The sequence below is a fragment of the Oncorhynchus nerka genome, linkage group LG7, assembly GCF_034236695.1.
Source record: "Oncorhynchus nerka isolate Pitt River linkage group LG7, Oner_Uvic_2.0, whole genome shotgun sequence".
Classification (NCBI taxonomy): domain Eukaryota; kingdom Metazoa; phylum Chordata; class Actinopteri; order Salmoniformes; family Salmonidae; genus Oncorhynchus; species Oncorhynchus nerka.
This window is the reverse complement of record NC_088402.1, coordinates 52,048,843-52,062,009: the sequence shown is the minus strand read 5'-3', so window position 1 is coordinate 52,062,009 and position 13,167 is coordinate 52,048,843. Positions and strand designations below refer to the sequence as shown.

Sequence of the window (13,167 nt, the reverse complement as noted above, 5' to 3'; positions counted from 1 at the left end):
GATCTCCACCTCTGCCTTTACCCCTTCTCTACTCTACTGTACTCTCTTTCTCTCTCTCTCTCTCGCTCTCTCTTGTCTTTCTCTCCCTCTAAACCCCAACCCCTCACCCCCCTCGCTCATCATTTTGAAGGAGGACTCTAGTGCCCTAGCCTCCCCCTGCCTATCGGTAGTGTTTCTGCTCCACTAACCCCTTCAGTCACAGCCCCATGCTTTGCATCCACTCGACAGGCGCTGCTGACAAGGTTAAAAGTTTAAGACAGCGACTGCTTTTCCTCTTTCCCGCTACCTTTCTCCCTGCTCCTCCTTCAAAAGTCTATTCCTCCAAATACGATGCTGTCCCGGAGAGGTGACTGGAGACAGAAACATCCCCAACTATAAACAGGAATTCATTCAAAAAAAGCCCGTACTCTGCCAGACAACTCGTGTCAACCCATCCGCGCACACACACTATACAGTGTGTGTTTGTGTGTGTGCGCTTGCATGTGTGTGTGTGTGTGTGTGTGTGTCTTTCTCTTTAGTGTGTGTGTGTGTGTGTGTGTGTGTGTGTGTCTTTCTCTTTAGTGTGTGTGTGTGTGTGTGTGTGGGCAGTACCGTGGTCTCCCTATTTGGCTGCCACTCACACTGTCCCTGTGTTCACTGTCAGGACAGCCAGAGCCCAAGGTCAGCCTTATGTAGAGAGACCAACAGTTGCTCAGGAGAGCGTGTGTGTGTGCGCATGTGTTTGAATGTGTGTTTGCTTGGTCCCAGGGCTGTCTAGGCTATTGTTATCTATTTGGGAGTGTCTAGTGACATAACACCAGCGCCAAAATATGCACAACTAATGGCCCATGTGTACAAGGAAAGGGTAACCTACTTCCATTTTTATTTCACCTTTATTTAACCAGGTAGGCCAGTTGAGAACAAGTTCTCGTTTACAAATGCGACCCTGGCCAAGATCAAGCAAAGCAGTGCGACAAAAAGGAACAACACAGAGTTACGCATGAAATAAACGCGCAGTCAATAACACAAAAAGAAAAGAACGAAAAAAATCTATGTGCCGGGTTCCATGTTATTGTGCACCAGGTTGGAAGGTGATGTCAAGGATGTGTTACTTAGAGGTCATTAGTGGAGGGTTAACAGATGGTTAGCTCTCTGTCCCCTTCTCTGGGTTGGATATTTAGGGAGCTATTTCTCTTTCTCCACCGTGAGGTTCTCTGTCATTATATGTTATATGATAACCAGTTTATGCCTAATTGATCTCCTATCGAGCGGTACTGTCCCAGACGGCGCCCAGCGGGTGGCCTGCAGACAAAATCAATTTATCAGCAGCTTTAATCGACAAGGACCCCTGGCATCAAGAGAGACAGACAGACAGGGCGTCCACAACAGGTAATCCAATAGTCCAAAAGAGAGAGAGGGAGAGATGTGAGCTTTGTTATGGGTAAGGTTCACTGCAATGTTAGGTGTTAGTAGCTTTGGGATGTGAGACATAAGGCCTTCGTAAGGGACTGGATACACACACACATACACACAAATATTCATACACATACACACACACACACACACACACTCATACACACAAAAATTACAATATGTTACGAATTTGCAAAACGTATGATATGTTGTGGCTAACTTTAGCTAGGTTGCTAGATGGCTAACACTCTAGGGCAGGCCTGGGAAACTCCCGTCCTCGGGTGCCTGATTGGTGTCACACTTTTGCGCTAGACCCAGCTAACACACCTGACTCCAATAATCAGTTAAACATGCAATTAGTTTAAATCAGGTGTCTGCTAGGGATGGGGGGAGTGTAACACCAGTCAGGCCCCCCAAGGACTGGAAGTGCCCAGGCCTGCTCTAGGGGTTAGGGGTAGGGGTTAGGTTAAAGGGTTAGTGGAAGTGTTAGCTAAAAGGGTCAGGTTTAGGTTAGGGGAATGGTTAGCTAACATGCTAAGTCGGTGCAAAGTTTCTAATTATTTCAAATGCTAAAGTTGTCCGCGATGAGATTCTAGACATGTGCGTTATACGCCCACTCATCCCCCCCGACCAACAACCTTCCCTTCATTTTCGCCTTAAGTAACCTTGTTTCTTATTTAACCATACCAAACGTAACATATCATACTAATTTGGGATATACAGTCAAATTATACTGTAAAACCCTTTTACTGAAGAAACAGTACTTACAAACCAGATATGACACAATACAGATTTGCCTATGAAGTATAAATCTTAATCTATATTTCTGAACGTATGCTCCTCTAAACTCAACCGGAGCCTGTCCTCCAACTGCACTTCATATCTCCACATGAACAAAGCACACTGTAGCTCCACTCCCCACAACGCCACTCCGCTCCACTCTCTATCAACCCGACAACTCTAAAGTCAATACTAACCCTGTCACTAACGTACCTCGCTGAGGTTCCTCTGATTGACACCCAGCAGTGAGAGGGACTGCAGCGCTGGTGTCATCCGCGCCTCACTTCAGTGCCCCACCGTTTCCTGTATCAGTCAACTGATAGGGGAGCTGTGCGCTGGGCCTCTGGGATACCCTCCAGTCCGACTTCCTTATCCTGTGTGACCCCCCGCCCCCCCCCCCCCCCCACACACACACACACACATCCGCTATCCACTGGAAATGACACACACCTCAAGTCCATTGGCACATCCAAAGTAACGGGGGGAAAGGAGTGTTTTTCTGTTTGTTCCTCGCAGCATACCGGTGATAGCTAGGACTCTCCACTACCTGTTCAGAAGACTGGGGAGATCATTAAGGATGGCACAGTCATTAGGTTGGTGGCTAACAAAGAAACAAAGGATCGACAAGCGAACGGGTCACCGGCCGGTCTTGATGTTGTCGAAGGGAAGGCACTCGTTATCCGTGGCTGCAGGCCTGACAGTGTGGACTTTGTTTGGCACTCGATCCACCGAAGAAAAAAAAAATGTATGAGAGTAAATCCTTCTTTTCTGATTTACTGCTTGCCTTGCACCAGCTATGGATCATGCTTACTTATGGGCAGCTCTGCTTATTGCATTTTGACACGGGGCGCTGCAATGTGCATTTGGCTTTCTTCATGGAGAGGATGGATACTGCGCAGTCTTGTCTCCAGACTGTGAAGAAGGATACGTCGGCTCCGAGTCATGATAAGGATCGCTAGCCAGGGATTATTCCACTTGGTGGTGACATATTGAAGTGGTTGAGTAAATCAGGGAGAGATTACAAACCTCCCTGTCCATCAGGAGAACACCTCGGGGACTCTAAGGCTGAGCTTTCCACACGAGCTGTTTACATATGAAAGAAGAGAGGAAGAGAAAGAGGGGCGAGAGAGGAAGAGCGAGTTATCACCACTGTCAGTGTGTTTGATCTTTGTGTCAGAATGGCCGTGACGTTCGCTTAGATTCCATTCCTTGCAGGGGAAACGTTCCGCTGTGGTCACTATGGAAACCAAATCAGGAAGTGGTTAATGCCTCTGAGTGGTGGTGGGGAGCATGTAGATAGAAATGTCATTCCAGGAAAAGAAAGAACAAAGTGAGAAAGGTGTTGAAGAGGTATGTTTGGCGGCGCAATTTTACGCCTCAGTTGAGAGCGTTGAAAAGATGAAAGTGCCACTGGTGGTATGTTTGTGTGTGTGTGTGTCGGTGTGTGTATGCATGCGTGCGTGCTTGTGAAATGGTGTGTATGTGAACCCGGGTTTCTTTTTGAAAAAATGTGGCGCCAGACACATGACCAGCCGCATTTTAATTTACCGGACATTTGAGAAATACACCAGACCCATATGCATCGGGTGTTTAACCTGATTCGGGTGCCGCCCACGGTGCTCAGAATGACAGAAATGACCTTTAGAATATGGTCATTCATAGTAACGGAACATGCAAGTCCAGGATGCGTTTGATGTGCGGTCCTTCTTAGCGAATTCTGGTGTGCACTTTGAACTTGTTAGAATAACTGTCCATGTGTACTTTTCCTCAGCCAACGAGACGAGCCAAATCACTAGCCCATGTCAATCTCCTAGAGCAGAAACGTTTAGGTTGCCTGTTCTACTGGTCAACTAGTCGAGAAATAAATATCCTATTCCAAACAGACTCTGGGACAGCTGTGGAGTACGATAGATCCCAAATTCACACAACCAGGAGGCTACATATCAAACTTGAAAAAACAATGAGTCTGATGCAACGGATCAAAACGTTTAGCTTAATGTGTTGATAAACGATGATTTATTCCCATTATAAGGGCAGCAGTGCACACAAGGCAGTAGGCTACGAGCGAAAGTTCATTCCATAATGCAATTAGCAGGAAACCGCCATTGTCCAAAGGGCACGTAAGAGGTTTCATGTGACAGAGATGAAAATATCCGTTAGAAATGTAGAAAGAGAGATGTAATATGGAAGGTAATAGCAAGGTCAGACGTGCCTCATAATGTGTATTAAAACGGTCAGGTTTCAAACAATTAAGTATATGTTTTCAAAAAATGCACACGGCCTCCAGCTCATTGTAAAGTGGCGTGTGACGCGCTGCTGAAACGTGCCTTCCGTTGTCGTTTGATGGCGCATTCAAAAGAACTGGGAGGAATGAACTACTTCCGACTAGGAGAAATCATTTTGAACAGTCATCGAACTCGGAATTCCAACTCGGGAATTCTGCCTCTCTTTTCTGGAGCTCCGACTTTCCGACCTGAAGATCACTGACGTCATGGTTTGACCTCGTGTTTTTCAGAGATCCCAGGTGTCTTGAAAGCACCACAAGATGCTGCTGCAGCATTTGTGCTGTCTGACAGATTTTCCACTCAAAGGCTCTGTATCTGTATGCTGTATGCGTGCGATGACAAAGAGATACACAAGGAATATACAGTACTGTACACACGTGCCAACTTAATTCCACTCAATTATGCAAAATAACCTAGAAAACGATAAGCACGACCAGTCAAGTGCATTTACATGGATGGTATTTACATCAATGAATATGCTAAAAAGCATTATTTTACAATGCGACTTCTTCTTCTCCCGGACAATTGGCCCGACGTCATTGATGGATTTGCATACATTTTGTATAAAGAAACACTGTACATTTTAGGGAGCTAGTGAGTGAAGGAGTTGAGGGATTTTGTTTGTGCAAATCCACCAATTCACATTAGCAGGCTATTACCGGCTAATGGAAACCCTAGTGTGTACTATGCATGAATTTCCGTGAGTGTGCGTGCGTGTCGTGTGCATGCATAGAAGGGATGAAAGGAGCCTTGGGGTGTTATAAAACATTCATACTCAATATGTATCTGGCTCTCATCTCCAGTGCTATCCTACCTAAATGCACCAGCCCCGCAGAGACCCATAACGCAACACACATGCTCAGGGCCCCTAAGCAGTTGCAGGTTGGAAAAATTGCCGTCTGCTGCTGGCATGCGATCAACCATGGCATAGGTGAAATACTTGGCTTGTCATCATTAGACAGTAAAACAGGAATTATGTATCCGTAACATCAAGGAGGATATCAGAACCAGGCCAAACACATGGATGTGCTTCCAGTACGAGTATTAAAACATCCTCCCCTCTTCCGATACCTCTTAACTGCCTTCGATACTCAGGAACAGAACAAAACAAATCCACTGAATTTGAACTTGGGACCCATAACCTATTGGAACTCAGACCTCTCTCTCTCTCTCTCTCTCTCTCTCTCTCTCTCTCTCTCTCTCTCTCTCTCTCTCTGACATTACTGCTGTGCAAAATAGTTGCAGTGTTTTCATGAGTGAGGGTAAGGGCAGGAAAAGTCTTACTCACACGCTCCAGACAGACCCACTGTTGATGGGTCTTCCTGCATTATCAAATCCAATTGTATTTGTCACATGCGCCGAATACAACAGGTAGACCTTACCGTGAAATGCTTACTTACAAAGCCCTTAACCAACCATGCGGTTTGAAGAAAAATAAGAGTTAAGAAAATATTTGCTAAATAAACTTTTAAAAAAATAGAAGAGAAACAATAAAATAACAATAACGAGGCTATATACAGGGGGTACCAAGTCAGTGTGCGGGGGTACAGGTTAGTCGAGGTCATTGAGGTAATATATACATGTAGATAGGGGTAATGTGACTATGCATAGATAATATACAGTGAGTAGCAATGCAAATAGTCTGATTAGAGTTCTGATTTAGAGTTCTGTACAATGGAAGGAGTGGAGCCCGTATCGGCATAGGGAACAGCCTGTGCAAATCCCAGAACATGCGTGCGATTTGAAGCCAATCCTGAGACTTTTGTCAGGTACTGTGTGCCTCCGACACGGTTTAAAAATGTCCTCTCACTCAAACATACTGGCAATGTATTCCCATTAGGATGTGGCCTACAAGTAAACAGTACACCTCACTAAAGTATAGGATATCCACATAGCCTATCATATCAATGGGCGGGAGCCCCGTTCCCTCTGCCAGGATATGACATGATCCTCCACACCTGAGCTGGACACGGTTGCATCACCACACTCTCTCCGTCCCACAGTGTAGCAGTGTCCCATCTTTGTCTCCCTGCCAGGCAGTTTTATGTCCAGGCATCTCAGTGCTAATAGCATCGCCTCTCCTCTCGTCCATGAGGAAGCACATCTTTCAGACGGACTGCATTTAAAGAGCCTTCGGCCTAAGGATGCCTCATATCCCCCCCGGGCTCCAGCCTCTGCGTGGCCTCACCATGCCTTGTCTGGCCCTGCCTGTGTTCTCTCAGATTATTCTCCTGCAGATGGTGCATATCGCTGGAGAGCAATCCAACACATCCTCTTTAACAGACAACAGTCTGTGTTGCTGCATACTAGGCTAATAACTGTGTCCAGCTAGGTGAGTGAGTGTGGGGTGGGGCTCCTGTTTTAGGTGTACATATTCAGGGGTGATAGAGAAAGGAGGGGATTGAGGAAACAGAGTGAAGGGGAGGTGGGGGTAGCCAAAGCCTGATTCGCTCACCACCCGCCTTCAAAACAGCCAGCCAGCAGTGTGAAGTGGGTCAGATGGAAATATTTAAATGGAGGTTTTTAAGCCCTCAAAACAACACACCTCTACCACCCTCCACTGGTAGTCTCCCGGTGTATTGTTTATGTATGAAAGGAGGATAAGGACATAGGGAGAGAGGAAGCGAGAGAGAAAGAGGTCCATTCTAACAAACATTTTCCTCAGTGCTTGGGGAGCTAAGCAGTGTGATGGATTAGACGTGATCAGTGTGTGTCGGCTGGTTTAATCGCAGGTCCACGGCAGCCTGAGGACATGGTTTTAATCATATTTGCCTCCTCATCACCCTCCTGTCTGCTGCCTGAGTGCTGTGTTGGGATATCAATATAGCAGGGACAATACACTGGGGTAACAGAGTTGTGATGTCACAAAAGCTTGTTGCCAAAGGAGAACTATGATGTCACAAAGGCCTGCATGTGAGAGTTGGGATGTCACAAAGGCTAATAGCCATATGGGAGTTGTGATGTCACAACGGCTCATAGCCACTGGAGAGTTTTGATGTCACAAAGACCTGTAGCTACAAGAGAGTTGTAATGAGAGTTATGATGTCACAAAGACCTCTAGCCATGTGGGAGTTGTGATGTCATAAAGATCTGGGATTTGATGTGGGATGTGATGTCACAAAGACCCGTAGCTATGTGGAAGGTGTGATGTCACAATGACAAGTAGCCATAGTGATGAGAGCAGTGTCCTCTGGTTGTGTTGGGATCATAGTAACCTTGACGACGGTGATGGTGTGTTGTTTATAGACAGCTGGCTCTTACAGTGCCTTCAGAAATTATTCCCATCCCTTGACTTTTTCCCAAAATTGTTATGTTACAGACTGAATAGAAATGGATTCAATTGAGATATTGTGTCACTGGCCACCTATACATAATACCCATAATTTCAAAGTGGAATTTAGTTGTTTTCTTTTTACAAATTAATAAAAAATGAAAATCTTAAAAGTATTTAGTTCAGGAGTAAAAATGTGCTTAACAAGTCACATAATAAGTTGCATGGACTCATTCTGTGTGCAATAATAGTTTAACGTGATATTTGAATGACTACCTCATCTCTGTACCCCACACATGCAATTATATGTAAGGTCCCTCAGTCGAGCAGTGAATTTAAAACACAGATTCAACCACAAAGACCAGGGAGGTTTTCCAATGGCTCTCAAAGGGCACCTATTGGTAGATGGGTAAAACAAATATAAAGCAGACATTGAATATCCCTTTGAGCATGGTGAAGTTATTGTTTACACTTTGGATGGTGTATCACAACACCCAGTCACTGCAAAGATACAGGCGTCCTCCTAACTCAGTTGCCAGAGAGGAAGGAAACTGCTCAGGGATTTCACCATAAGTTCAACAGTTATAGAGTTTAATGGCTGTAATAGGAGACAACTGAGGGTGGATCAACAACATTTGAGTTCCTCCACAATACTAACCTAAATGACAGAGTGAAAAGAAGGAAGGAAGCCTGTACGGAATACAAAATATTCCAAAACATGCATGCTGTTTAACATAAGGCACTAAAGTTAAACTGAAATTAAAGCTTTATGTTTAAAGTTTTATGTTTGGGGCAAATCCAACAAAACACATCACTGATTGCTACTCTTCATATTTTCAAGCATGGTGGTGAGTGGTTGCATCATGTATGCTTGAGCTAAGCACAGAGTAAAACCTGGTTCAGTCTGCTTTCCAACAGACAAATTCACCTTTCAGCAGGACAATAACTTAAAACACAAGGCCAAATATTTACTGGAGTTGCTTACCAAGATGACATAGAATATAAGCATAGTATATTTTAGTCATTTAGCAGAAACTCTTATCCAGAGCGACTTACAGTTAGTGTCTTAAGATAGCTAGGTGGGACCACCATATATCACAGTCATAGTGAGTACATTTTCCTCAGGGTGAACAAATGATATATATATATATATATAGTACCAGTCAAAAGTTTGGACACACCTACTCATTCAAGGGTTAACACATTTTGTAATATTTTCTACATTGTAGAATAATAGTGAAGACATCAAAACTATGAAATAACACATATGGAATCATGTAGTAACCAAAAAAGTGTTAAACAAATCAAAATATATTTTAGATTCTTCAAAGTAACCACCCTTTGCCTTGATGACAGAGTTCTCACATATGCTGAGATCTTGTTGGCTGCTTTTCCTTCACTCTGCGGTCCAACTCATCCCAAAGCATCTCAATTGGGTTGATGTCAGGTGATTATGGATGCCAGGTCATCTGATGTAGCACTCCATCACTTTCCTTCTTGGTCAAATAGCCCTTACACCACCTGTGTCAGATTTCTCAAGTTTTGAGGGAGCATGCAATTAGCATGGTGACTGCAGGAATGTCCACCAGAGCTGATGCCAGATAATTGAGTGTTCATTTCTGTACCATAAACTGCATCCAATGTCATTTTAGAGAATATGGCAGTAGGTCCATCCAGCCTCCCAACCGCAGACCACGTGTAACCATGCCAGCCCAGGACCTCCACATCCGGCTTCCTCACCTTCAGGATCGTCTGAGACCAGCCACCCGGACTGCTGATGAAACTGTGGGTTTGCACAACCAAAGAATTTCTGCACAAACCGTCAGAAACCGTTGTCATGACTGTCCATGAGAATCCAAATAAGTCAGATCATGTTTGCAATGAATAACTTCAATCAGACCTCCTTTCACCCGTAAAGGGGGAAGGAAATGACTAGTGAGGATTAACAACTCAATTCCTGTTGTAAATCAAGGAACACACTCTCCAAATTCACTAAAGGAATGTGCATTGTCTCAACAGACCTTTTTCCCGCTGAAACTCTAACATGTTCAAAAGTGAATACTGGAACAATATTTCTCATTTGTAGAACGTGGGGAATTGTCAGAGGCGATCTTTAGAACACATGTCATTTTGTTTTCATTTTGTGATGTCATAAAAATGTTATAAAGTAAATACTGCAACTTGGAAAGTGTACCCACTACATATATGAAGTTTCCATACTATGCGTATCACAACTCAGGATATGACCCAGATGTGGACACAGGAGGCAGATAGTACAGTCCTCAGATGATTTATTGTAAACACGGGGCAGGCAAAGGGCAGGTCAAGGACAGGCAGGGGTTCGTGATCAGGTCTGAGTCAGAGAAAAAGGAAGATGAGAAAGCACACTGTTAAGACCTGACAAGACAAACTGGCAACAGACAAACAGAGAACACTGGTGTAAATACACAGGGGATAATGGGAAGATGGGTGACACCTGGAGGGGGTGGAGACAAGCACAAAGAAAGGTGAAACAGATCAAGGTGTGACAATGCTTTGTGCATGTGATATGAACAATTCTGAAAATGTTTTTGTTAAGAGAGGGATGTGATGTGTGAAGCTATAAGAGATTATTGTTTTCCATAACTTTGCACCATGAGTAGTGACCATCCCGAATTGATGTCAGAGAGTGTGTCAGCCTGCTGGAACTACCCCCTTTGAGCGAAAGGTATAAATTATGGGTTAAGAAACAAATGCATTAGACCAGAAAAAGTGTGAAGCGGTAGCTACTTTGAATCTCAACGCGAGGTGGAGAAGATAAAATCACCTTCCGGGCAATCACTAGTATGGCTGATTAGCTGTTCTAAGTAAAGAATCTTCGAAAGCGAATTTAAGTAGGACCATCCTGTTACTCTTCAAGAGCAAATGGAAGGAAAATCAACTTTGTAGTTTTGTTCAGGACTACACGACATGTAACCGGATAACCACGAAGAAGAACAACAGTAGAAGACTTGTTGGAATCATTTCGGACAATCAGAGCCTTACAAGCGTGACGCGAAAAGGCCCAACCCCCTTTCCAAGGCTAGCATTTCATGTAAATACATTCATGATTTCTTTCTCAAAGCGGGCGGTGGTTCGTGTACAAAGTATACGGTTACTGTAGATGAGAGTTTCTGAATGTACCAATGTTAAGTGTCTTTGTCCCTCTCCCTCCCCCTCCATCTCTTCTTTAATTAAGCATCCATGTTGTTGTCATTTCGCTAGGGACCTGTTTTCTGCGTATTAAGTCTCCAGTCAATAACTGGTGTAAAGGGTGTATGTTTATCCTGTGTTCCCATTTAAATAGCTAGTAAATAAATAATTAAAACAATTTGTGTATTATTGAATCATAAGTAAGGCTTGGGTTATGACTGTTCAGAAGGATCAGATGATACAAGGTTATGATTAATAAGTTGATTGTTTATAGATATGAGATCGTAACTTTTTTTTTTAAACGCTCTCGCGGTGCCCCAGATCCTAATGAGTTAATTGTTACATGATTAACTTCTTATGGCTGCAATCCCGTTAACGGGAGCGATATGACAACAACCAGTGAAAGTGCAGGGCGCCAATTTCAAAATAATTAAAATTCTCATACCATTTTAAAGCTAATCTTGTTGTTAATTCCACCACAGTGTCCGATTTCAAATATGCTTTACAACAAAAGCACCACAAACGATTATGTTAGGTCACCACATAGCCACAGAAAAACACAGCCATTTTCCAGCAAAAGATTTTCTAGCCAGAGTCACAAAAACCACAAATAGAAATAAAAATTAATCACTAACCTTTGATCATCTTCATCAGATGATACTCATAGGACTTCATGTTACACAATATATGTATATTTTGTTTGATAAAGTTCATATTTATGGTGGTGGTGGGGTTATGGTATAGGCAGGCATAAGCTATGGAATGTCCCAGTTCTTCCATGGCCTGCATACTCACCAGACATGTCACCCATTGAGCATGTTTGGGATGCTCTGGATCGATGTGTACGATAGCGTGTTCCAGTTCCCGCCAATATCCAGCAACTTCACACAGCCATTAAAGAGGAGTGGGACAACATTCCCCCGGCCACAATCAACAGGCTGATCAAATCTATGCGAAGGAGATGGTGGTTACACCAGATACTAACTGGTTTCTGATCCACACCCCTACCTTTTTTCAAGGTATCTGTGACCAGCAGATCTATATCTGTATTCCCAGTCATGAGAAATCCATAAATTAGGACCTAATGAATTTATTGACTGATTTCCTAATATGAACTGTAACTCAGTAACATTTTTTAAATGAGTTATATTGTGGTTTATATATATTTTTGAAATTGTTTATATATGACTATATATGTAACATATTTTTATTCAGTGTATTTGGAAAGTATTCATACCCCTTGACTTTTTTCCACATTTTGTAAGGTTACAGCCTTTGCAAATGTATTAAAAATAAACAAATTAAATATTAAATTTTCATATTCAGATCCATTATATTCAAAATGTGTAAACCCTTATATTCAGATTCATTACTTAGTACTTTGTTGAAAAACATTTGGCAGTGATTACAGCCTCGAGTGTTTTTGTGTATGACGCTACAAGCTTGGTACACCTGTATTTGGGGAGTTTTTCCCATTCTTCTCTGCAGATCCTCTCAAGCTCTGTCAGATTGGATGGGGAGCGTCACTGCACAGCTATTTTCAGATCTCTCCAGAGATGTTCGATCGGGTTCAAGTACGGGCTCTGGCAGGGACCCTCAAGGACACTCAGAGACTTGTCCTGAAGCCACTCCTGCATTGTCTTCACTGTGTGTTTAGGGTCGTTGTTCTGTTGGAAGGTGAATGTTCGCCCCAGTCTGAGATTCTGGGCACTCTGGAGCAGGTTTTCACCAGGGATCTCTCTATACTTTGCTCCATTCATCTTTTCCCTCGATACTGACTAGTTTCCCAGTCCCTGCCACTGAAAAACATCCCCACTTCACCGTAGGGATGGTGCCTGGCTTCATCCAGATGTGACACTTGGCATTCAGGCCAAGGAGTTCAATCATGGTTTCATCAGACCAGAGAATCTTGTATCTCATGGTCAGAGAGTCTTTAGGTACCTTTGGCAAACTCCAAGCGGGCTGTCATCTGCCTTTTTACTGAGGAGTGACTTCCATCTGGCCACTCTCCCAGAGATGGTTGTCCTTCTGGAAGGTTCTTCTATCTCCGCAGAGGAACTCTAGAGCTATTTCAGAGTGACCATCAGGTTCTTGGTCATCTCCCTGACCAAGGCTCGTCTCCACCGATTGCTCAGTTTCCCCTGGCGGCCAGCTCTAGGAAGAGTCTTGGTGGTTCCAAACGTCTTCCATTTAAGAATGTGATGGAGGCCACTGTTCTTGGGGACCTTCAGTGCTGCAGACATTTTTTGGTACCCTTCCTCAGATCTG

The 13,167-nt window shown here is 43.7% G+C and overlaps 1 protein-coding gene across 1 annotated transcript in view; it reads left to right on the top strand.

The window, feature by feature from the left end:
* Positions 1-13,167, top strand: part of LOC115131893 (cadherin-4-like) — a 364,222-nt gene that overhangs the window by 137,346 nt on the left and 213,709 nt on the right. The gene's annotated exons all lie outside the window — the stretch shown is intronic.